We start from the raw sequence: 27,157 nt of genomic DNA on the forward strand, positions 1-27,157 counted from the left end.
ATTTTAATTGGGGTATTTTAAATGTTTGGGGTTTTAAATCGGCCAAATCTATGTAATTATTTTAATTTTTAATTATTGTTGTGTGTTGTGTTTTTAAATTGGCTGTACACCGCCCTGAGTCCTTCGGGAGAAGGGCGGTATAGAAATAAAATTATTTATTTATTTATTTATTTATTTATTTAAAATGTTTACAGTTAGTAGTATATATATAACACATACACATGAACCTTTATTCAACAATGCTTTACTAAAAATTGTTTTAGAAATCGAGTCTGCCTCACATAAAAAAAAAAGTTGGAAAACGGCTGGGATCCAATTTAGTATTACCAAGATTAATCTAGTAAATATAACTGACGACCTGCAATCTTGCTGCAATACCAAAGTTCTTAATTTCTAGTGTAAAAGTGTAACATTAATGACAGAAATGTCAGAAAGGCTCTAAGGCAGCTGCCACAAGTTATATTTAATTGGACAACTAATTGCAAATATGTCAAACAAAGCTTCACCAGTTGCTTTAGGTAACTCCATGAATATTTTCCATAGCTTTTGGGGGATGGGGATGGCAGAAAGTATGAAATAAAGAAATCATGATTTTCAGAGGAAACTTATGTCTGTTCCCAAGCTCAGGCTAAAGGAATGCCTTATATCCATACCACCTCCACACCCTTCATCTCTTTGGACTGGACAAAAGCAACTCTAGGTAAGACATTGATTCAAGATAAATACTCCAGTTTTAAGTACTATAAAAATATTTGTTCAGCTAATATGGTATTTTCCAAGACATGGGGGGGGGGGAAATCTAAGAAATCCACAGCAAGGCAATCTTGTTATTAGGACTACTCAAGATCTCAGAAAGTTCTCTACTGTCCAGGGATACATCTCAAGATACTAGGAAAAGCCACCATTTGAAATGCATCCAACTTTGTTAATATAAACAGATTTTTTTCTTGTTTTCCTCTATGAAATGTGTATCCGACTAAAGGAGAAAAGTCCCTTTACAAATTGCATCAATATTTTTAAGTATAGAAAATCAAGTACTATTTTCCATCTCAGCAACTAATACTGCTGAGATGAAGTCTTAATTGCATCCTGCAATTATCTCCATGCCTGATACTTGAATTTACTTTTATATTCTTACAATGACTTAATTTTGAGCTATTTCTTAACCCATCCACATACAATAGACTATTTTGTCATTATACTAAATATATTGCCATATATCTATATCTATATCTATATCTGTCTGTCTGTCTGATTCCTATAAACAAAGTTAACAGAAATTTTCTTTTGAACTACTCTTGAGTGTGCATGAAATGAGGGATATATCTAAGCATTATAAAATATCTCCTACCGGTAACAGTAGCCAAGATACCATAATGCGTTTTGGTGAACATATCACAATGATATTGATGTTGTATCGCTATATTAAAAATATTCTCATCCATAAAAATGATAATTTATACAAAATGCACTCCATGATTTGGCCTTGCAAGGACTTCAATCTTTAATCTCTCAAATCACTACAGATTCTATTGTATAAAATACCACATAGCAGAATTGGTAAAAAGTTAAAATATGGCTGACAAATTTTTAAATAAATATACATTCAAAGAAGTGGTTAGTCAAGAACATTCAGTCTGAAGTCTAAAATTATCTGCCCAAAATGCTTTAAAGTAATTCGCGGTTGTTTTACAAGTATTAACACAGCTATCCTTAAGCAGTGCAGTAATTTTAAACCACTTTAAAGCTTGTAACTCTATATGAGCGAATCACGACCTGCAAAACGCATAACTTCGACCTTCAGAATCACCAACTCGCTCCTTGGGATCCTGCTGACGCAAAATAAAGGCGGTCTGCAGCCATTCGAGTCCTGACAGCCTCATAAAAATACCTTTAACATAACGGTAAAAATAAATCGAAGGGCGCTTTCCCTCTACCCTGAGCCTATACGTTATCGATTAAAATCTCTTCCCGTCGCTAGCCTGCATCTGAAGACCGATGTCAATATCTTAAGCTTTAAGGCTCTCTACTGAACTTTCAGGACGCGGCTAAAAGCGCGAGCCTTTTGAGAAAGAGGTGGTGTTTGGTTCGGGCTTTTGTGGGTCCTGTAAAGAGTCTAATAATGAGGAAGGAGCGTTTTTCAGGCCTCGGTGGCGCGTGCACTTAATTAGCCTCGCCTAAGCATGTTTAGGGTCGCGGACTTCCGCGGGAAGAGCCTTCTTCACCCCACCCACCCAAAACCCTGTGATCGGCTACAAAGACTCCCTTGCTGCAACCTTGCAAACTAGCCATTGGATTCTTAGAGGACAACATCGACTGTAGCATTGGGCAGGCAAGAATTTGGTAGGTTGGTTTTACTTTTGGAGTAGGGGACGATGAATATTTCCTTCCGACAGAATAGCTTGGAGAAGCAGATTGCCGCTAGCTGGAAAATTAGAGCCCGTGTCAGTCTTTGGCAGGTAAGATCCATGGCGCATCGGACTTACGAGGAAGTGGGGTTAGTTTGCGATGAAGTATCTAATAAATATCTATTGAGAACCAAACTCGATGACACTGGGACCACTTCCTAGTCCTGCTGCGTATATTTGTGTTTCTATCTAAATATTTATGTGTCATAATGTTTTGGAATCACTTTTACTTCGGTATTGGAGGACATCGTAGAGCCCTGGACATATGGTCTATAATGTGTAATGAAGTAACATGTTTTAATATTGTCACAAAGGCTTTAGTCTTTTTTGCTCTCCTAATCAAATTCTATATAAATTGTAATGCTTGTGATTTTATGATGATTTGGTCCTGTTGCAATATTTTCAGGATCAGACTCAATAAAGATAATAGGAGTTAGAGCTTTAAATATATTTCTTTTTAATTATGATAGGCATTCTATATTCACTGAATATTCAAGGTAGAAGCAACGAGAATGGTGAGGGTGGCTCCTTATATATACAAGGGGTGGAGCTAGGAATGGGAGTGGTAAGTTATGTATACATTAAAGTCCAAAGAATAAGTTAACCTCTGATGTTCCATATATACATTATTTACACATTGGAGAATAAGGCATTTACATCTGACAAATCCCCCTCTAAATGCCGGTTCGTTACACAACACCAATTACATTCTGATTCAGGACAATATAATACATATAATTTAGAAGTTAAATATTTGTGTTGTTTAGAAGGTAAGGGTTTTGTTAATATGTCAGCTAATTGTTCAGAAGTATCGCAATGTATTGCTTTAATGAATCCGTCTTGAGACAGTTGTCTCACATGCTTAAACTTTATATCAATATGCCTGGACCTTTGTCCAATTGCATCGGATCTGGATATTTCAATGGCCGCTTTATTGTCTTCATGCATAATAAATGGTAAAGTGGGTTTCTTCCAAACATCAGTGATCAGATCATTGAACCATACAAGGTTATTTGCAGCCTTGGACAAACAAACATATTCCGCTTCTGTAGTAGAAGTGGCTACTAGTTCTTGTTTACCAGTATACCAGTAAACTGGACAATCATTCAATAGAAAAACATAACCAGAAGTACTCTTTCTGCATGATGTATCACCAGCCCAATCTGCATCAGCATAACAAGTAATTTTTGGTTCTCTGTCATTATTGGGTTCCAACATTAAACAAAAATCTAATGTACCCTTCAGATATCTTAGAATTCTTTTGACAGCTTCCCAATGATACAAGGTTGGTTTACTAACATATCTTGACAATAGATTGAGAGGTAATGCAATATCTGGCCTAGTCCAATTAGATATATAAAGGAGTGAACCTATAACTGATCTGTAAAATGTGTTGTCTTTAAACTCAGGGGAAGATTCATCAGTGTTTCTAAGAAAATCAGTTTGCATAGGGGTGTCACAGGTTTTGGCATTATTTAAGTTACATTTGTTTAGGAGTTCGATGATTTTATCTTTCTGTGTAAGTTTGAATCCCCTTTTAGTTTTGTTAATTTGCACACCAAGGTATTTATTCACTTTACCCAGAGATTTCAGTGAGAAGTGTTCATTTAACTTATTTACAAAGATTTCCCTGCTCTCTTTATGCTTTCCAATGTATAAAATATCGTCCACGTAAATTAATACAAATTCAATATGATCATTACTCTTTTTTACAAAGAAACAATTATCAGCAGTGGTGGCGTTGAAATCCATGGTCTTAAGTACTTTTACCAAGCAATCGTACCATCTTTTGCCGGATTGCTTTAATCCGTACAGACTCTTATTTAATAACCAAATTTCGTTCTTATTAGTGTATTGACTGTGTGGTGCTCTTACATATATTTCCTTATCTAATTTTGCATGTAAGTATGCGGTCTGTATGTCATATTGGAATACGTCCAGATTGAGTGCAGATGCTACTACAAGGGCTGTTTTGACACTCTCTGTTCTCACTGTGGGTGAATATGTATCAGTATAGTCTTCTAGATATTTTTGTGCATAGCCTTGTGCAACTAGTCTAGCCTTGTATAAGGTATTGCCTCCTTCTAAGTTCTTAATTTTATAAATCCACCTGGTACCTATAATTGTTTTATCCTTAGGTGCGATCGCAGGTGTGAATACATTTAATCCTTGTAAACTTTCCATCTCTTTTTCCATAGCTAGTTCCCATTTTTCTCTTTCTTCATGTGGAAGTTTCAATACTTCTTCATATGTATTAGGTGTTATTTGTTCTCCATTCATATGCATTATGTAATCTTTGTATTTATTTGGTATTTGGTTTCTATTGTTTCTAATAGTTCTTTCAGGCTTGCTATGGTTATCATGCAAATATCTAGCTTCCTTTTTTGTTAATGTGTCTGTCTTTATTTTATGCTGACTATTAGTCCAAGTTTTGGTTTTGTTCTTACTTTTGTTAATATTTTGATTTTCTGTTGTTCCTTCCTCGCAAGATATCGTATCTTTACATTTATTAGGAAATATTTCATTAAGGTGTAATTTTGACCAATTGGCCTGTTCATGGAACACAGCTGTTCTGGATACTATAAATTTGTTATTACTATCAATAAATCTGTACCCTTTGGTTCCAGTTTCGTATCCCATGAATCTTAATCTCCTGGATACGTTTTCTCCCTTTCTCCTCAATTGTTTAGGTATGTGTACGTCTGCAGTGACTCCAAATATGTGCATGTGTGATAATTTGGGTTTTCTATTGTACATCACCTCATATGGTGTCTTATTCACAATACTGGACCAGGTTCTATTTTGAGTGTAATTCGAATAATGTAATGCCTCTGACCAAAATTGTTTGCCTAAACCAGCATCCTCTAATGTGCACCTAATCATGGTTTGTAGTGTGGAATTTTTCCTCTCTGCAACTCCATTTTGAAATGCAGAAAAAGGATTGGACGTGAAATGTAACATTCCTCTATCCTTTAACCATTGGGAGAATTCTTTAGACATGAACTCACATCCCCTATCTGTCATAATTTGCTTTATTCTGATATTATGTTGTGTTTCTATACGTTTGTAGAATTCCTTAAATTTCTGAAATGTTTCATCCTTGTGCTTTAATGTGTAAACAAAACCATATCGGCTGTAGTCATCCACTATTGTTAGGAAGTAACGTTTTCTATAGGTAATTGAGGGACTTAATGGACCAACTAAGTCCATATGTACCAAATCAAAAATATTGTTAGTTGATCTGTTAGATTTTTTTGGTCTGGGACTGGTTTTTAGTTTGGTGGATTTACATACTGAGCATTCCAAATAATTTTCACAATTTTTTATTTTGACACCTTCTGCGTGTTCAGTCATTTTTTGTACTACAGGAAAGCTTGCATGTCCTAACTTCCTGTGTAAGATGTGAGCACACTCATCATGAATTGGTTTACCTATTTTTGGTTTCTTTTCCTTGTATGTATTTTTGTGATCATGAGTTATTCTACACTCATCATTGTCACTGTTACTGACATTTTCATCATCTGCTTCAATACAATCTTCCATATTTGAATCAATGTTATGTAAACATCTTTCTTTAGTTATCAGATAGGGTAGACCTCCTTTTATCATTACAGTACCTACATTTGTTTTGTTCTTTTCTATAGTTGCTTTCCCTTTTGAGAAAACTATATTGATATCAGATTCTCTGCTTAATTTTATGGCACTTAGTATGTTGTGAGGTATTTCTGGGATTAATAATACCCCCTCTATTTTCCCTAGACCAGGCAAGGTCACATTTCCTTTGCCTAGTACTTGAACCTTTTCTTGATTAGCTACCTTTATCACAAACTTATCTTCTATAAATGAAGATAATATACTTTTGTTGTTGGTGGTGTGATTTGTTGCACCAGAATCAATAAGCCAATTGTTATTCTCATCCTGCTGTGTTCTGGTGCTGTCTTGTTTATTTAGCCCATTCAGTGACCCAGATTTCCTCTCTTTTGAATTTTCTCTACCCCCTCTACCTTCTTTGTAATTTGGTGGACTTCTATATTTGTGTCTATCTGTGGAAGATTGTCTGTAATTATATTTGCTCCTATATTCTGGCCTATGTCTCTCTCTTGAGACTTTGGGACAGTCTCTTCTACTATGTTCCCTGGATCCACAATTGTAGCATCTAAAGGCCTCATTATGTTTATCTTGAAAGACTACTTTCCTAAAAGGTTTGTGGTCTGTTTGGTTACTGGATCGATTTTTTCTTGAATTGTCTTCTGCTATCAATTTGTTAGATAGACTTTCTATGGATAAATATCCCAAATTAATGGTATCTAAGTGTGACATAAAGCTATCCCATGATGGATCAAGTGAATTGATAATAACACTTTTCATTGTTTGATCTGAAATCACTTCCCCCCTCAATTGTAGCTCAGCTCTTATTTTGTTTAGATTTATCAAATGCTCACTTATAGAAACCCCTGGTTTTACTCTAGAGGAAAAGAAATCCTTAGACATTCTTGTGGTTGTAGCTACGCTATCGCTGTGAAATAGATTAAACATGCATTGAATTATTTCTGATACAGTTAGGTTTGGTTTGATGCTATGATACATTGCAGGAGACACGCTAGATATTATTATGAAAAATGCTCTATGATGTAAACAATCTATTTTTAAAGTCCAAGGTCTTCTTGGAGGGCTAGTTATAAAGAATAGTAAATTTTCTTTCATGAAAATAACCTGAAGCTGTTGATACCACTCTTGTAAATTAATGCCATCAATTCTAAGTTTTGGGAAGTCACTGGGTAAGTTACCTACATTATTCTGTCCATTACTTACAACCTGGGGCAGTCCGTGATCTCTCAAGTGCAGGAAATTACAGAACGGCATTGGGATGCTTGCAATGAGTCTGCGCGGTTCTCTGGCCAGTTCAAGTCCTTCTGGGTCGTCTACGTAGTTTCGCACATGCGCGTTGCTCATTTCTTCTTTGGTGGCGTCGTGGAAGGTTCTCTCCCTTTCAGCTCTCTCGATCCGCTCCTCCTCAGATGAGTCGGTCTCTGGCTCGGTTTTTGGGGTTCTGGTGGTGGCGACGGTTCTTTTCTTCTTTTTGTGTGCGTTGGTATTCGATCTTGTCTGTGGTGTAGGGCGAAATCGGCATGGCTCTCTGGGCTCGGGCGTCGTCGCTTTCGAAGTCAGGATGGGAGCGTGCAGGTCTTGAGTCGCCGGTTTGATTTCTTGCTTCTTCGTAGATGTCTTGGTAATTTTCAGTCTTGGCCCAAAAGCAGCAAAAAGTGTTTTCATTGCTGATTTTACTTGAGATTTTGTTAAATCGTCTTCACTTTCTGATTTTGGATCATCTGAAGAGTTTGAGACTTCTTTCTCACTTTCTTCGTCTGATAGTGTTTTTCGCGCCAGAAATTTTGAACTGAGCGTTTTGATTGGCTCTGCTCCATTCTCTTTTGAAGTTCGTTGAAACCAAGATGGCTGCCATTCAAAATTTCGCGCGGGATCACATCTTTTCTTTTTAACAACTATTTTCTCAGTAGTCATCTCACTTACGGTTTTTTGATCTTTGGGTTTTTCTTTAATGACGTTTTTTTCTCTCGCTGCTCCGCTGTTCTTCAGTATCTCCTGGAGGTCCGCGATGAGACTTTCATCATTCTTTTGGCTTTTTAGTATCTTTAATATCTCTGACCTGAGTTCGTTATTTTCTATTTCGATTTCTTTCTGGTCATTATTTTCACTCATTAGTTCTTCTTCTTCAGTGGTGTATTCTTCGGATTCTCTCGAAATCGCATTGGTGGATTCGTTGATCATCTCTTGATCAGTTTCTATTTCTTTGCTGTAGGCCCTGGTGTTGGGCCTATCTTTCTTGGACATTTTTAATTACTTATTGAGTCAATTAACCATCCTCTGCTACCAGATTGTTGCAATATTTTCAGGATCAGACTCAATAAAGATAATAGGAGTTAGAGCTTTAAATATATTTCTTTTTAATTATGATAGGCATTCTATATTCACTGAATATTCAAGGTAGAAGCAACGAGAATGGTGAGGGTGGCTCCTTATATATACAAGGGGTGGAGCTAGGAATGGGAGTGGTAAGTTATGTATACATTAAAGTCCAAAGAATAAGTTAACCTCTGATGTTCCATATATACATTATTTACACATTGGAGAATAAGGCATTTACATCTGACAGGTCCCTTTCTGGTTACGGTCCCTATAAATTCTCAACCAACACCAATGCATCAGAAGGACTATGCAAGTTGGAAAAGGAGGACATTAAGTCTTCAAATCTGGATCCTGTGGTTTATCTTTTATTTTCGTTTTATTATATAACTCATGCTATTCCTTGCAAGATTTACATACCACATTGTAAATTACTCATGTTAAGGTTTAAAAAAGTGAAAACATTCAGAAAGTTACATGGCCCCTTATCTAAAACACTTCCAAATAGAAATTTAGTGTTTTTTTTCTTCAGTTAACAAACACTATTGTGCTTGATGTGGTAAACATAAAGTTTCTTATAAGGCATGCTCCAGAAAACAGGAAATGGCCGTCTAGATTCACACATAGGAAAACAATCTTGAATATTAGCAATTTAGGCAGTCGACTAGTTTGTCTCCATATATTGATTAATTTTAGAGCTGCATTTTGCAGAAATAGGTTTCAGATCTGTCTGGACTAATAGAAGCAGAAAATTTACTAGAAAAACTGCTATAGTTTTAATATAGTATATATATAATTGCAGCTGCTTTAAAGGCACAATTGCTTTCTTTGTTCAAATTTTCATATGAATTTAAGGGGTTTTATCAGAATGTTTCCCAGACAGAAATATTTTAGTGATTGGTATAAGCAAAATATATATGTGATCTGTATTTCAAAAGGTCGCCCAAGATAGCAACAATTGTTTAGTATTTTATATCTCTTTCTGCCCATTTGGTGGTCATGATAGATTTGTGTAGCCTGGATCTAGTAGCTCTAGTGTTACTTGATAAACATATTTTATGACATTTTAGGCAAAGAAGTGTTCTAGGCAGCCTGTGTTCATGTATGACAAATTATAAACCATGGTTTATAAATTACTATGGCAAAGCCAAAACAAGCAAACCATATTATGTTTTAATACATAGTGTGGACAAGGACATCAAGTTAATACATAGTATTAAGGGTTCAATTTAAGCCAGTTTGGGGGTTAGTGGGATTTTAAATCTAGAGGTAGGAAATTTTGTTTTCCAAGTCCATCTTCACCCTGAAAAACTGGCAGGGGGACGACGACAAAACATTGCCCTTCCAGCAAAATTATTATCTTTTCAATTATATCACTTCTACTCTTTGGAGAGTGACTGTCATAGTTGACTCACTACGCAGCTTGCTCGCAACCAGAGAACAATAATGGGAATGGGGAGAGACAGCATTGGAATGTATGGGTGATTTGGGACAGAAACTCTGGAATGCAAGTGTGCCATCTGGAGCCAGAGACAGTTCCACTCCAAGGTCACCAATGTTGAGAAGGTCCAAAGCTAACAGATTGTTATCAGAACAATCCAGGTACAATTGATTGGTGGACATAGGACCATGGGAGGATGGGGGAAGGAGAATTTATCTTATGCTGTCACACATGAAATGTTAGAGTTGGCTTTTCCAGTTCTCTACCCACATGGCTTTTCAGTAAAGATAACCTTGGAGAACAAAAATGTCTCAGCAGTTTCTTTTGTTGGCTAGCATATTGGGACGGTTGACATTAAGCCAGTTCTCTCAGTAATAGCCTACCTAGACTCTACCAGGAGGTCAACCTTGAGATGTCAGTTGCGGCCAAAGACACAGAGGAGAAAAAGAAGCTGGCAGAGATCCTGGCTTGAGAGGAATCGGTACTGCTTCAAGACGGAACATGGACACCAGCTGCTGGCATGTGCCTGAAGCAAAGAATTGAGAAGCCTGAGCAGCCATTCGCAACCATAAAGCAGCAAGTAAGGGAAGCCCGCTGGGCGAGGAATATGGGTAAGGCCACAGAGGCTAAAGATCCCCTTCTCCCTGCCAGGGTCAATGTGGTCCAAGGCAGTAATGGAAAGTGAGGTGACTAGCTGAATGGAATGACCCCACTGAGTGGAAGATCGCAATTGCTGGTTGCAGCCCGTCCATGGAGCAGTTGAGAGAGAAGTTTGGAGGGATGGAGAAACAACAGCAGGAACCACAGCTGCCACTGCCTGCCTATGGGTCCTGAAAACCGCAATGGGCCTGGTGACTCTCCCTCCTTCTATACTCCAGCTAGTGGCACCAGCAGCTGTAGCTGAGACTGGAGCCCCAATGCAAGCAGCAATGACCTTTGCCATGCCTATTTCTCCACTGCAACCAGCAGCACTGATGGCACAAGCAAAGGTTGGGGTCTTGGCACAAGTGCTTGCAGCCAGGGTCCTAGCATCAGTGGTGTCAGCTGGCATTCCACTTCCTGGATATATTCTAATATATCCGGGAGGATTGGCAGACACCCCCCTTGGTGGACCAAGCCACCGAGCCCATTTCTTGGCTCACGTTTTTCACCACATGGGTCGTTATATATAGGGTGATGTACCCAGATGACACAAGTTGGGCCCATATCATTGCGGTCAATCTGGAGGAGAGTGCTTCGGAGTGGTTGGTTTTACTTTACATCTGCCATTTGTCTCTGTCTCAATTGACAGATGGGCTCCATTTTTTCAACCATGCCGGGCCCAGGACCATGGCCTCTGTCATCCCTGGGTCACAATAAATCACTATGTGGGTCCCAACTTTTAGTTTCACAGGTTCAGTTAGGGAAGTCACTGGCATTCCAATCCATTATTGAACTGTCTATCTGGGAAAATGTTATGGGCTCCCTTAGCCTCATTCCTAGCTTCTCTACCACTTGGGGACTGACCAGGCATCTGGTGCACCTCGAGTCCAACAAGGCCATAAGGGTCCCTTTTACTCCTGAGGAGTACATCAAAATCTCCACACTAGCAATCAGGGATGATGGTGCCACTTCCTATTAGGTCATCTTCTCCTTCGCTGTTGTTCTTATAGAAGACTGGTCTCATCTTGACAGGGCCAGAGTTCCCTCTCCCTACTGTATGGAGGGGAGAACTCTACTACCCACTGCCCTGTATGAGTTTTCTCTTTTGGTGGAGTTTTTTCTTCTTTGGTTGGCTTGGAGGAGGGGGAGTAGTCATTGGCCACGGTGCGAGGCATTTGGCAGCTTGGCTTCCCACCTTTCCACAGGGAAATCAGCCACCAAGATTCTGATGGGGTTTTCCTCCTCTGGATGTAAGTGCCCTCCCTCCCTCCCCTGGGAGCTGCTCACCTCTCTGCTGGCTGGTGGAGTCAGGTCTCATGCTCGGTCTGTTCATGGAATTCCATCAGGTCGATCTCCAGCTCTGTGGCCACGCGGTACCATGCTTGCAGGCTATGTGGCACCCCCTGGGCAGGTAATTCTGGTACAGATCTGTCAGGCTTGCCTCCGTTCAAAGCTCAAGAAAGAAAAACCCCAACTCCATGTTTGTAGAGAAAGATACTTTTACTGAGTATGAACTGAATGCAGCGAAAGAAAAACAAAGTCTGAGACAATAGGCGCAAAAATTACATATTGAAAGCATTCCTCAAATCCTTCCCCCCACAGTCCCAAGGTAAATGTCCAATCTACATCTCCCCAAGGTGTCATGTGGGGTACTTCTTTAGGCGGCCCCATCTATTTGGTATGCCGGAACGGTTGACCTTGACAGTTATCAGCTCCCTCTGAAGCTGCTAAAAAGACAGAATTTTCCTCCCTTTCTCGAGACATCTCCACCAGCTCACTTCCCCCCTCCCAAATACCTACAATACCTCCCCCCTCCCATTACAATGACAGCCGAAAGCAAGCAAGCATCATGAGGCTGACATTCGGCCCGCCTGCAGAAGAGACGTTAGTCTTAAAAAAAACAAATGGAAATAGAGTAGAATCAAATGATAGAAATTCAACATACATATAATATGTATAAATCCCAAACTTCTTAAAGCTTATCAGGGTATTTACTATGAAATCTTTGTAAAAGCTTTGGAGCTCTAACATCTCGCTCATTCACCCATTTCGATTGAGAGGAAGGGAAATGTTTCCAAGCCTCCAAGTACTGTACTCTACTTCTATGTTTTCTGGAATCAAGGATTTCTTTGATCTCAAAATGTTGCTCCCCTTCAATGAGAAGTGGGACTGGAGGGCTGACAAGATCCTTGTTTAACTTCTCTCTGAAATGTTGAACTAGCAAGTGTTAAGGCCAGTTTCCTAGGAAGCCCCAGAGCTTGATGATCTTGATGCTTTTATGCAAGCCCTACGAGAATGATTCAAGGACCCTACAGCAGCTCAACACGTAGAAGCCCATATCCATTCCCTAAAGCAAAGGAAACATCCAGTGACTGAGTACATCCAAGACTTCTGCCTCCTGGCCAGCCAACTAGGATATGGCCTTAACACTTGCTAGTTCAACATCTCCTAGGTGGCTGGCCAGTAGTTGTTCACTTCAAAATTTTGGTGAGAAATCCTGAGGCTGCTAGACTCCTCCCCAGGGTCTTAACTCTGCACATCTGGAAACGAACAAAGCTTGTGAACAGTCAAATGCATTCCTGGAGCAGTACCTTTGATGCTATGCGAACTACCAGCAGATCAATTGGACTGAGCTTCTGCCCTTCACTGTGGTGGCATACAATCATTCTGTGCACAGAAGCATTGGGTTTACCCCCTTTTGAGTGGCTACTGGGGTGGAATTTATGCCTTTGCCAGAGTTTATCATGCCTGGAAGGCATATTAGCTGTGTGTCTTGAGGATCCAGGCCTGCCCCAATCATACCATGGGAAGTTGGGAGGGGGGATTGCTTGAGTGAAGTAGAGATAGCCATGACAAACTTCTCTAAGAAGTTCAAGGCCATGGTGTCTGGCAGCTGTGCAAAGACGAAATTGGAGGATGTCTTCTATTCAGGAAAGAACTGATTGGAGATCTGGGGACATGTGGGAGATGTGGGCAAGGTCTTGAATTTTCTTCTGGGTGAGGAAAACTTGGAAGCTTTCAGATTCGGGTTTTCCCAGATGTGCCAATATGACATCCCTAATAAAAGTTAGCTTTGAGGAACTTCAAGCCTCAGAGTTTGATTTCAGTGGGGGTGTTACTTGGAACCCTGACATTAACCCGAATCTGCTTTAAAATTAGAACAGGTTCCTCAACACTGGGGAGCTGTTCGGGGTCCTGAGCCCCAAGCACCGACCCAATCCAGGGCAATGCGAAGACTCAGGGAAGATGGAGGAGGAAAAGAAGCCTATGGAGGGAGCACCGGCTCATCAACGGTTCCTGAGACCCTCTACTCTCCTTCCCCTGGGATGGTGGAAGCAATAAAGGCCACGTAGGCTGCCCCCCAACTGGGTGCCTGGCCTAAGGAGCAACTGCCGAAGTGAAGCTTGCAGCAGGACTTGGCAGCGCAAGGCAAAGCCAGCAGAGCCACCCCGCTTCGAGGAGTGATGTGGGAACTGCGATGGGAGTTATTGCAGCTGCTGCGCCGCCAGCACTCCAAGGAATGGGGGCTCTTGCTGCCGGCGCGCAGCCAATGCCTAGTTGGTCTGCAGGAGCAGTTGAACTGACTCAGAGTAAGTGGGATGCCCCAGCATGCCGGCACCGGGCTGCCAGAGTGGACCTTGGCACAACCAACATTCACCTTCCTGAGCCAGGGGCCAGCAGCACAATGGGCTGAAGCAGCAATGACTTTTCATTCGGCCCCATGCCTCTCAAGCCTCGGCCTGTTGCTTTGAGTAAGCCCAGCCATGGATCCCCGCTGCTCTGGACCGCACACACACACACCCCTCAGCCAGCCATGCCAGCCATGGAGTTCCCATCCAGCTGCAAGGGGCTTGGAGCCTGCCATTCCCGCAGCTGCCACCCGGGATGGGGTTCCCACCTGTGAGCCAAATCCCTCCCGGGTGGGCTTACTACCCAGGCCAGGGGTAAGTACAGTGTCAAGGGACGCCTGCCTCGATGCCACTGCACATGAAGTTTCCACAGCAAGCGGTCCAGCTGCAACCCCAAGCCGCGATCCCACAGCAGGCGTGAGTGAACCCGCAGCAAGTCCTGGCTCAGCAGCCCGCGCCTGCCGCGGCGCCCCCACCTTCCAGGCAACCTTTAATGGGACCCCAGAGAAGCTGGCATACTTCCTGAACCAAGTCTGGGCCTACATTGATCAGTATGGGAACCAATACCCCTCCGATTGTGAATTTATCTCAGCCATCGCTGAAGGCATGAACGAGGGAGAAGCATCGGAGTGGATAGCTGAGCTTCATGATGAGGGGGCCCCAGAGCTAGAGGACGCAGACAATTTCGTCCAGCTGATGAGGGTGAGGTTCAGCAACGTTGCCCAACAAGTAGAAGCAGAGCACCAGATCACCACGCTGAGGCAAGCTGGGAGGCCCACCAAAGAGCTTGTGTGGGAATTCCCGGAGGCTGGCCAGGAAGCTACAGGATTGGCCAGAGCAACTGTTGGTCCACACCTTCAAGGAAGCCCTGGATCTGGACCTGAGGCAGACCTGTAACATAAGGGGAACACCAACCTGAATACAAGCGTGGTATGAGAATGTGGTGGCCCTGGATCTGGACCTCCACCCTCCAAAGAAGCCAGCTGCTGAAAAGCCGGCTAAATGGCCCCTCGGGTGAAGAAGACTGCAGAACCGCCACCCATGAGGCCCGGGACCATCAAGTCCTACCAATGTGGTCAGCAGGGCCATCAAGCGTTGGAATGCTTAGTTCCAGCACCCCTGCCCTGGGTGCAGTCCCCTGCTCAGGCAGGACCAAAGAAAACCCTGCAGAAACTGCTGGACAAGGGATGGAGCGCCAAGCAAGTGGCGGAGAGCCTCATCCAGCCCGCTGGGTCGGAAGGGAGCCTGACCGGGGATTCCCATTCCCCCTCCGCAGAGGAAGACAGCAGCGAGGACAAACTGATGGTGAGTGGAGCCATCTGCCCCTTTGTCCTGAAGGTTATCTTAATGGTCCCCCAGACCGGAACCCAGGGAGAAGTGGAGGCAGTCATAGACACCGGCTGCACGTGATGCTTAATTAGCCCCCACATAATCGAGCAACTAGGCATACACACTCGACCCCTCCAACAGCCTATCAGCTTTGAGCAGGTGGATGGCTCGCTAATTGGTAGTGCCCCTGCCACCAGACACACGGAGCTCATTAAGTGAGAACTGGGGCACCACAAAGAATTCCTCTGGTTCGTAGTCGCCCCCAACATGACAAATCCCATAATCTTGGGGCTCTCATGGCTCGATAAGTGGGGACCCACGATCTCCTGGGATGGCAGCTACAGAAAGATAGTAATTGGACTGGGCCCATTGCCACCAGTGAGGCAAGAACTCCCCATCCCAGAGATTGTGAACCTGGAAAAAGCAACCCTTCCGAGGACTGCTGCCCCGGCCCTGGATGTCCCGCCGGGCAGCCAGCAGGTGCACCGGGAGTATCAAGACTTGGGGGGGGGGTTTAGTGAAGAGGACTGCAACTTACTTCCCCCCCCCCCATTGCCCGACTGACTGTGCGATAGAATTCATGCCGGGGGCAAAACTTCCCAAGCCAAAGATGTACTCAATGACTCCGACCAAAATGAAGGAGTTGAGGAAGTACATAGACACAAATCTACATCGGGGATTCATAGAGCCTGCAAAATCTAAAGTGGCGGTCCCTGTGCTGTTTAAAGAGAAATACGGAGGGATGACGCTCTGCGTGGATTTTCGTAGAATTAATGGAGTGTGCGTGGAGAACACCTACCCTATCCCACTCATGAAGGACATGCTCAATCACCTGGCAAAGGGCAAAGTTTTACCAAGCTGGACTTGAAGGAAGCCTACTACTGTATACGGATTAGGGAGGAGGATGAATGGAAGACCGCATTTAACTGCCCCCTTGGCAGCTTCCAATTCAAAGTGATGCTGTTATGCCCCCGCAGTCTTCATGCAGTTCATAAATGAGATTCTGCATGAGCACCTATACAAGGGGGTTCTGGTCTACTTGGATGATATTCTCATATTCAGTGAAACGCTGGAAGAACACATAAAACTCATCCGGCAGGTGCGAAAAAACTGCTTGCTGCTAAGCTCTATGCAAAGCTGTCAAAGTGTGAGTTTCATTAGACTTCACTAGACTATTTAGGATACCAGATTTCTAGCGACGGGATAGAGATGGACACAAGCAAAGTTAAAGCCGTTTTGGATTGGCAACCCCCAAGCACCCAAAACAGCTCCAAAGCTTCCTGAGGTTTGCTAACTTCTATAACCAATTCATTCCGGCTTTTGCGGAGGTGGTACTGCCCCTAACTGAACTGTTAAAGACAGGGTCCACACCACCAAAACCGAAGCCATCGCAGCCACTCACGTGGACAATGGAATGCCAGAAGGCTTTTGAAAAACTGAAAAGACTTCGCCCAAGAACCGATCCTGCAACATCCAGACCCAGAGGGGCAATTCATTGTCCAAGCCGATGCCAGAGACGTGGCAGTGGCTGCAGTGCTCCTGCAAAGGGACTCCAAGGGGCAGTTGCTACTATGCGCCAACGTATCCAAGAAACTTAACAATACGGAGAGATGATGGGCCATTTGGGAGAAAGAGGCTTATGCCATTCAATGGGTGTTACTCGCTTGGAGACACTTCCTGGAAGGCAGCAAGGAGCCTTTCGAGGTCTGGACGGACCACAAGAATCTAGAGGCCCTAAAGACTCTCAGGAAATTGTCCTCCAAGCAAGTCCTCTTGGCTCAATACTTCAAACATTTCAAGTTCGAGCTGAGATACATACCGGCAAGGAAAAATGTACTGGCAGATGCACTCTTGAGAAAGCCTCAATTTGACAGCCACCGAGAGGAACTGGTCCACGCCATAATCCCTCTCCATTTGCAGCCGCCCGCCCAAGTTATCACCAGGAGTCGAACCAGGCAGCCACCAGACCCCGGCCAGGATGGATGGACTGCCAAATTAAAGGCAGCACTGCCCGCAGACCCTTGGTTCAAGGACAACCAAGGCGTCCTCACCATGAGGGAGGGACTGGTGTGGAAGGGATCCAAATTGTACGTCCCAGCCACCCTGAGACTTGAGGTGCTTCAACGTAGCCACGACTTCAAGCAAGCCGGCCTTTTCGGATTCCTGAAAACGCTACACCTCACCAGGAGGCAGTTTTGGTGGCCGAAAATGAAGGCGGAAGTGAAAGACTATGTTAGAAGTTGTGCCACGTGCGCAGCGATGAAAAATAGACCCAGCAAACTGCCAGGTCTCCTTCAATAGGTGGCAGATCCCAGCAGATCCTGGGAGGAAATTGCAATGGACTTCATAGTTGATCTCGCAGAAAGTGTGGGGACACAGTGATCTGGACGTCATATTCAGTAAGGGATATGTCAAAAACATCAAGAAGATGGGTGTGACTATATAATGGAAGTCCTGTCTCTCTTGATGCTGTCCTGTCCATCTTGATTTTTTTCCCCCCTCTGACATGGATGTGCCTCTGTTTTATAGAAGAAAAGAATCTGACTGGTGAGACTTTTTAAAATCTTGGCACTCTTTGGCTGAGTACACTAAAAAGCTATCTGGCTGTAGTGCGCAAAGCGCTAGTGGAAGCAAGGGATATGCAGAAGTGACATGCTGACAAGAAGGAGGGCACTCCAGAGAGAGTTTAGGATAGGGGAGGAGGTGTACCTGTCCAACTGTCCTGTCCACTTGTCCACAAAATTCCTGTAGCTGGGACAGCTTTGCAAGAAGTTGGATCCTAAATACACAGGTCCTTTCTCCATTATCCAGATTGTAAATCCGGTGATAGTGGAATTAAAATTGCCCAAAAATCTCAGGCACATTCACCCAATGTTTCACTGCAGTTTGTTGACGCCCTGTTGTATGTCTCCTTAAAGGCCAGTCTTTAAGCCACCTTCCAACCCCCAAGGGTAAGTGGAAAGAAGCATTTTGAGGTCAAGGAAATCCTTGACTCTCGGTACTATAAGGGGAGGTTGCAGTATTTGATTTTGTGGAAAGGATTTCCCTTAGCGGAGGCAGAGTGGGTGGTGGCAGGGAATGTCCATGCTCCAAGGCTTACTCAGAAGTTCCATGCAAACTATCCAAATCAACCCTGATAGGATGGTTCAGGAGTGAAATGCTACCAGTTCAGTCTGGTTTGCCCGAACCGGTAGTAAAAAATGCTACTCATTTGCTAAACCGGTAGTAAAAAATGTTTTAAAAAAGGTTTTGACAATCAACGGAGTGACCCATGATCGTCGGAACTTTTTAAAAAAAACTTTTTAAGCATTTTTTTACTACTGGCTCGGGCGAATAGGTAGTAAAAAGTGCTCTAAAAAAGTAAAAAAAAGACTCCGACGATCATAGCTGTGCTGTGCGATCGTCGGAGTCTTTGTTTTAGTTTTTTAAAGCATTTTTTTACTACCTATTTGCCTGAGCCGGTAGTAAAAAAATGCATTTAAAAGGTAAAAAAAAAATTCTGACAATCGCGCGCCTCAGCTGTGATTGTGGGAGCCTTTTTTTTTTTACTTTTTTAAAGGATTTTTTTACTACCTATTCGCTTCAGCCAGTAGTAAACAAATGCTTTTAAAAGGTTAAAAAAAGGCTCCGGTTATCACAGCTGTGGCGCGCAATTGTGTGAACCTTTTTTTAAGGGGGTGGGGTGGGGGTACATTTTTGGTCCCAGCAGGCTTCCTGAAGCCTGCTAGGCCAAAAACGGGGGGTGTAGGCCAAAAACAGGAGAGTTGGGAAGTCCATTTTTGCTCCCGTCAAGCTTCCCTGAAGCATGCTAGGCCAAAAATGGGTGTAGGCAAAAAAATGGGGGGTGAGGGGTCCGTTTTTGAAAGAGAGAGAGAGAGAAAGAAAGAAAGAGAAAGAGGGGGAGGGAAAAAAGGAGAGGAAGAAAGGACTACAAACCTGGCACTAGATGCAGCTTCAGAGGCTAATCCAGTGCTAGAAGGCACCTGGAGGTCATCTAGTCAAACCCTGCTCCAGCAGGACATTGTTACTTAGTTTCTGCCTTTTGATCCCCCAGTCACATGGTTACATAGCCATGCCCACCCAGTCACATGACCCCACCAAGCCACGCCCACCAAGCCATGCCCATGGAACCAATAGGAAAGAAATTTAGATTTCACCACTGGGATGGTTGTATAAGAAGACTAGTGTAGGAATAATGTTTCTTTCTGGAGGGTTGGCACGTCATGATTGACTCGCTAGGCAGCCTACTCACAACCAGAGAACAATAATGGGAGTGGGGAGGGAAGGCATTGGAATGTGAGGGTGGTTTGGGAGGGAAACTCTGGAATGCAAGTGTGCCATCTGAAGCCGGAGACAGTTCCACCCCAAGGTCACCAACTATGAGAATGTCCGAGTCAAATGGATTGTTCTCAAAACAACCCAGGTGCAACTGATTGTTGGACAAAGGACCATGGGAGGACCGGGTGGGAGAAAAGGGGAATTTATCTTATGCTGTTACACATGAAATGTTAGAACTGGCTTTTCCACTTCTGTACCCACATGGCTTTTCGGTAAAGTATACTCTTAAAGAATAAAAATACCTCAGGAGCTTCTTTTGCTGACTAGCATATTGGGACAGTTGACATTGACTTGATCTGAACATCTCCTTAGTGTTGCTCACTACTGCATTAATAATACAATATGTGAACCCAGTCACTAACATTAGATTGATGCAAATCATTTGATCACTTGTTTTGGATCTGTTGAAGCCACTAAGAAGGCATCTTAACTGGAAAATGTGCATGCTTTGATTGTCTCCAAAACCTTGTGAGGATGCAGTTTGTCATAAGATACTACAAGATAATACAACTTTGAAGTAGTCATGCTGAGCTTCTTTAAATGCTTCAGAGCAAATTTATAGGAGAACTTTGCCTGCCAGCAAAGACTTTTTTTGAAATGATTTGTGCTTGTCTACTGTTGTTTGGGATGCCCTTTTTACCAAAATCATGGTTGACGTCACGGCAACATGACGCGTCTCATAGGGCTCTATGGGATTGCGCCAAAATCCGAACTGCTGGGAGGTCCGTGTGGATTTAAATCACCTCAGAATGGTGATGAATAAAGAGAGCACAGTTTGCTGATCTGCTGAGCCCACAAACTCCCTGATTGATCCAGAGAACACTCTCAAACTTGACAAGAAGGAAAAGACAGCCATTGAGTGCCGGACCAAAGCTGTGACAGCCGACTGGAAAAGAGAGCATGGAAGACTGAAGAACAGTGTGATCGATCTGGGTGAGAGACTCTTAACTTTTAATCTCTTATTTTCATGGAAGAAAGAGCCCCCTGGAAAACATGTGGGTGAAGTAGGATCTAAAAAGGAGGAGGTGGAGCAGTTTTTCCGCCACCTCCCAAGAAAAATGGTGAGTAAAACCTAACAGCCATTTTTAGAACAGGAAATAAAGTCAAAGAATTTCTTAAAAGCGGGGGGGACTTTTGCAATTAGGAAGCTGGACTAGGGACTTCAAATAAAATATAAATTTAGAAGTTTTTGGATATTACAAAACATGGACATACAGATCTTTTTTTCTATAAAATTTGGAGCAGAGTATATTATACAAGAGAAGAAAGAAAAAGAGAGAAGTAGAACAACAGTGCCACCTACAGGCAGAAGTGAAAGCCGGGAGGTGCAAGTGAGGAAGGGGAAAAAATATAACCTTGAGAAATTGAAGATAAGGACTGACTGCTAGAGAAACTAGAGTTGTTTCTATTAGTTGTTACTATAAGTTGTTTATACTGAATAGCTGAGACAGAGAGTGAAACACTGAGATTTTTTATTTTTAAACAGTGCAACTCTTGTAATTCATGTGGAAACTAAACAGATAAAGTGAAATAGAAGCTGAGAACAGCAAAATACTTCCCTTTTATTTCTTGTTCTGTGAACTCTCTATCTGTGGATATAAAGCAATTGGTGGTTTGGTGGGCCTATGCGGATTACAATTTACCAACTTATCAATTTTTTTACGATAAGAAAGGATTAGGGTTTGAAGAACCAGAAGAATAACAACAAGAATGATGGGACTAAAAGTCTAATAACCTTTGGATTACAATTTACACTTTTGTCTTTCCTTTGGAGTACTACCAATAGCCTCATCCTCTACTCTTTGTGGATTACAAGTATTAATAAATTTCAAAATGAGGAAAACGCCATCTGTACCATCTTCACCATCATCATCAGCAACATCCAGTCCATCAGGTCAGAGGTCATTGGATGACATGTTACAGCAAGAGAAAATGAATACAATGCAGGCAGGGTTGAAAGCTATGATCCAAGCCCTGCACAATAATAATAATAATAATAATAATATAATAATAATAATAATAATAATAATAATAATAATAATAATAATAATAATAATAATAATAGTAATAATAATAATAATAATAATAATAATAATAATAATAATAATAATAATAATAATAATAATAATTTTATTTCTATACCGCCCTTCTCCCGAAGGACTCAGGGAGGTGTACAGCCAATTTAAAAACACAGGACACAACAATGATTAAAAATTAAAATAATTAAATAGATTTGGCCGATTTAAAACCCCAAAAATTTAAAATACCCCAATTTAAAATTATTATGTTGATAGCCCTGCCTGGCGGAACAACAGGGTCTTCAATGCGCAACGAAACACCCGGAGGTCGGAGATCTTACGTATTTCCGGAGGCAGTTCATTCCACAGGGCTGGGGCTCCCACAGAGAAGGCCCTCTCCCTGGGTGTCACCAGCCGACATAACTTGGCCGATGGCACCCTGAGGAGACCCTCTTTGTGGGAGCGGACTGGTTGGTGGGAGGCTATTGGTGGCAGAAGACGGTCTCGAAGGTACCCGGGTCCTATGCCATGGAGCGCTTTAAAGGTGGTAACCAACACCTTGAATCGCACCCGGAAGACCACTGGGAGCCAGTGCAGCTCGCGCAGGAGGGGTGTCACGTGGGCACAATGAGTTGCGCCCATAACCACCCGCGCGGCCGCATTCTGGACCAGTTGGAGCCTCCGAGTGCTCTTCAAGGGGAGCCCCATGTAGAGAGCATTACAATAGTCCAGCCGGGAGGTGACAAGGGCATGAGTGACCGTGCGCAAGGCATCCCGGTCCAGAAAGGGCTGCAACTGGCGAATCAGGCGAACCTGATAAAAGGCCCCCCTGGCCACAGCCATCATATGCTCTTCTAAAGACAGCCGTGCATCCAGGAGGACACCCAGATTGCGAGCCCTCTCTGTGGGGGGCAAAGATTCACCCCCAATAGTCAGCGATAGCACCTGCTGACTATATCGGGACACCGGCAGCCACAGCCACTCGGTCTTGGACGGGTTGAGTCTGAGCCTGTTCCTCCCCATCCAGACCCGCACGGCCTCCAGGCAGTGAGACATCACATCAAGGGCATCGTTGGGGTGGTCTGGGGTGGAGATGTACAGCTGAGTATCATCAGCGTACAGATGACACTTCACCCCAAAACCACGGATGATCTCACCCAGCGGCTTCACATAAATGTTGAACAGAAGGGGCGAGAGGACCGACCCTTGTGGCACTCCCCATGCGAGACGCCTCGAGGTCGACCTCTGCCCCCCCTGCCAACACGAACTGCGAGCGGTCGGAGAGGAAGGAGGAGAACCACCGCAGAACAGTGCCCCCTATGCCTAACCCTCTCAACCGCCGCAGCATGATACCATGGTCGATGGTATCAAAAGCCGCTGAGAGATCTAATAGGACTAGGACAGAGGAGCAACCCCTATCCCGAGCCCTCCAGAGATCATCCACCAACGCGACCAATGCCGTTTCTGTGCTGTGCCCCTGCCTGAAGCCCGACTGGCACGGATCTAGATAGATAGCTTCATCCAGGTGCCCGGGCAGTTGTCGTGCCACCACACTCTCAACAACCTTCGCCACAAAATGAAGGTTGGAGACCGGACAGTAGTTAGCTAATTCAGCCGGGTCCAGGGAAGGCTTCTTGAGGAGGGGCCTCACCACCGCCTCTTTCAAGGCGGTGGGAAAGGCACCCTCACTCAGAGAAGCAGTTATAATCCCCTGGAGCCAGCCTCGTGTAACCTCCCGGGAGGCCAGTACCAACCAGGAGGGACACGGGTCCAATAAACATGTGGCGGCACTAATCCTACCCAGAACCCTGTCCACATCCTCGGGAGCCACAGGATCAAACTCCTCCCAGATAATATTCTCAAGACCTGCCCCTGTCTCCTCCCCTGGACTCATCCAATCGGAGTCCAAGCCATCCCGAATCCGAGCGACTTTATCATGCAGAAATTGCACAAAATCCTCAAGGGATCTTCCCGCACTCCCCCCCCCCCCCGAAGAAGGGAGTGGGTCACCCTAAACAGGGCAGCTGGGCGGTTCTCTGCAGATGCGATAAGAGCGGAGAAATGGTTAGATTTCGCCGCTTTTGTTGCCATTAGGTAGGTCTTGATATAAGACCTCACCTGTGTCCGGTCGGAATCGGATTGACTAGTCCTCCAAATGCTCTCTAGGCATCTTTTCCGACGCTTCATCTCTCTCAGCTCCTCAGAGAACCAAGGAGCCAATTGAGATTGGCATCGGGTCAGAGGCCGCAAAGGCACAACGCAGTCCAAAGCTCCGGCGGCCGCATTCTCCCAGGCGGCCACCAGCTCTTCAGTCGAGTTGTGTGCCAGAGTCTCAGGAAACGGCCCAAGCTCCGTCAGGAACCTTTCGGGGTCCATCAGGCGCCTGGGACGGAACCATTTGGTCGGTTCCGTCTCCCTGCGGCGGGGGAAAGTGGTAGGAAAGTCTAAATGAAGGAGTGAATGATCTGTCCATGACAAGGGTTTGATATCTAGGTCCCCTCTACCAAGATCATTCAACCACTGACCAGAGACAAAAATCAGGTCCAAAGTGTGTCCCCCTATGTGAGTTGGGCCTTGAACTAACTGGGTCAGGTCCATGGCCGTCATGGAAGCCATGAACTCCCGAGCCGCCTCTGATGCCTCACCCGCAGACGGAAGGTTGAAATCCCCCATGACAATAAGTCTGGGGGTGTCAACCGCCACCCCAGCAATGACGTTGAGTAGCTCGGGCAGGGTCGCTGCCACGTGGCAGGGAGCCAGGTACGCAGTCAGCAAACCCATCTGCACCCCACGGCCCCACTTCACAAAGAGGGACTCACATCTGGCTATCTGAGGAACAGTGGTCTCCCTCGGACAAAAACTCTCCCTAATAATCACCGCCACTCCCCCACCCCTCCCCTGGGCCCTTGGCTGATGAAATGCACGGAAACCTGGTGGGCACATTTCAACGAGGGGAACCCCCCCTCTTGGCCCAACCAGGTCTCCATAATACCTGCCAGGTCCACACACCCCTCTAAAATAAGATCACAAATGAGGGGGGCTTTATTAACGACCGACCTGGCATTACACAACATCAGCCGCGGACCCTGGGCCTGAGACTCTGCACAACCCAGGACACGAGTCGCGCATTGGGGGCCGGGGTGCGTAATTGCTCGTAAAGAGCATGTGCGCATCCCCAGCACATGATATGGCCCCCTGCGCCCGTCATACCTGCCCCTCCCACTCATTGTTTCAATTACACAGCCCTTCCTATCGTCCCCCTGCTCCCCGGTTAAATTTCCTTTCACGACCCCTCTGTTGCAGCCAATCGACCCATCACCCCGCTCAGTTGCTATCTGAACCCCCCCCCCCGGGTCCACTTTTACACCCCCCTCCCTTCCTCCTGGGTCCCCTTAAAATTTTGGTTAAAAATTTAGTTAAAAAGCCCTCAACCCCCTTCTCGCACCATGCCACCTCTCGGGGTTCCAAAGCCCGCCATTAAGGTAGGCCCTCGATAGAGTGGAGGGCCAAACCTGCGAGAGGGGGGAGTCTCACAGTGCACATAGCTCCGCCGCTGAGTACATCAAGTAAGATCAGAATGGGAAAGCAGTTTGGTAGGGTCCACAGAGTCCTAGGACAGAAGGTCTTTATATAAGCAGCAACCCGGAATCCCCTGCTCTCTCACAGCAGCGGAAGGAGTTGGTTTATACAGTCAGCGGGAGAAAAGTTTTTCCCAGCCATCCTCTCACAGTGGCCGGCCAGATGTCCAAAGGCAAGGAATTTGATGATATCATCCTTTCTGATAAAAGATGGTTCAAACAGCCAACTTCCCTCAGGGTCCACAAAATACTGTCCAAGTCCCCATCTGCCAGGAGTTTCGATGGAAATGATTCAATTAGATTTAATATGATTTGATTTGAAGCGGGATACAAATAAAGCTGCCCAGTAGTTGCCCAGTAATTCCGTAGGAGGATAGATGTATACACAAGGGAGAGGAGAGGGTGGGGGGGGGAGAAAGACTTACTCCCAGGCCGATAACAGGGCCAGAAAGGGGGGGAGGGGGAGGAGAGACCACCCATGGAGGCCCCATCCCAGAGCCATCCACCGGACTCTCCAACCCCAGATCTTTCCATCCCCTCTCGTCATTTCAGCCATATCATGCCTCCGTTGGCGACCTCCACTTCGCCTCTCCGCCAGCATCGAACGTCCAACAACTTCCACCTCACCCTTTCTCGCAGCCATCTTTATCCAGCTAAACATCCCCTCCCAATCGCTGCGCAGCGGCTGCCATTGCCACCGCAACTCCGCAACTCCACTGCCAGTGCCAGAACGCCCTCAATCCACCGTCGGCACCATATGAAGGAAAGTATAGGGAAAGTAGAGGATAAAATAGAGAATTTTCAACAAATGATGGTGACCAGAGAACAATGCATTCAGAAAGTAAAAGAGAAAGCTGAACAGACAGAAAAAAGAGTGGAAGAAGTTGATTACAGACTTACCCTGGCAGATAAAAATAAAGAAAGAACAATAATATCACTTGAGATGGGTAGGGCATAGCTATCCTTCTACCGCATAGCTCCCAGCGACCGGTAAGATCCCACAGAGTTGGTCTTCTCCGGGTCCCGTCAGCTAAACAATGCTGGCTGGCGGGCCCGCGGGGGAGGGCCTTTCTATGGCTGCCCCAGCTCTCTCGAACCAGTTACCTCCTGAGATCCGGACTGCCCCCACCCTATTGGCCTTCCGGAAAGCGGTGAAGACCTGACTTTTCTGGCAGGCTTGGGGCCATTGATCTCACTGTTGCAGTCTTGCGAGATCCGGCCATGAATGGTGTGCATGGGCTTTTAATGTTTTAAAAATGTTTTTATGTTTTTTAATAATTTTCCTATGTTCTTTGTTGTATTATTTTTTGCTGTAAGCTGCCCAGAGTCCCTTGGAGTTGGGCGGCATAGAAATTTGATAAATTAAATTAAATTGGGCTGACTATTACTTGTGGTTTCAAAATATTGAGGAAGAAAAGGGAGAAAACCTAGCGGAGATATTGGCAGAGCTGCTGGCAGATGCTCTAGAGGTGACCAAAGGAAAAGTTCTTGCTGAGATTGATGAAATATTTAGAATTCATACCAGATATGCAACAAAAATCAGACTTCCTAGAGAGGTACACGTGAGATTCACTAAAAAAACAAACAAACAATAAAAGCAGAGATTCTACAAAGAGTGAGAGATGATCCTTTAAAATACAAAGGGAAATAACTAGTAGTGTTAAAACAGATCCCGAGAACAGTTAGAGAAATAAGGAAGGAATATCAATTTCTGACAAAACAACTAATCAAAAATGGAGTGAATTTTAGATGGCTGATGCTGGAGGGAATATTGGTGACCTGGAAGGAGCAAAGACATAGATTGGATTCCATAGAAAAAGCAGAACAATTTTATGAGTACTGTTTTGGA

General features: G+C 44.3%; 1 protein-coding gene across 28 annotated transcripts in view; it reads left to right on the forward strand.

The window, feature by feature from the left end:
- Positions 1 to 1,857: 1,857 nt before the first annotated feature.
- The window catches only part of PHKA2 (phosphorylase kinase regulatory subunit alpha 2), a 238,320-nt gene continuing 213,020 nt past the window's right edge, over positions 1,858 to 27,157 (forward strand). For 9 of the 28 annotated variants that reach the window (XM_034434190.3, XM_034434258.3, XM_034434276.3 and 6 more), the window contains exon 1: positions 1,858 to 2,343. The gene's annotated coding sequence lies outside the window, so the exon portion shown is untranslated. Of the gene's footprint in view, positions 2,460 to 27,157 lie in introns of all 28 variants that reach the window. The other 19 variants (XM_034434200.3, XM_087871381.1, XM_087871390.1 and 16 more) reach the window with 12 other exon arrangements.

Source organism: Pantherophis guttatus, chromosome 5, assembly GCF_059756535.1.
Source record: "Pantherophis guttatus breed Tessera chromosome 5, ASM5975653v1, whole genome shotgun sequence".
NCBI classification, from domain to species: domain Eukaryota; kingdom Metazoa; phylum Chordata; class Lepidosauria; order Squamata; family Colubridae; genus Pantherophis; species Pantherophis guttatus.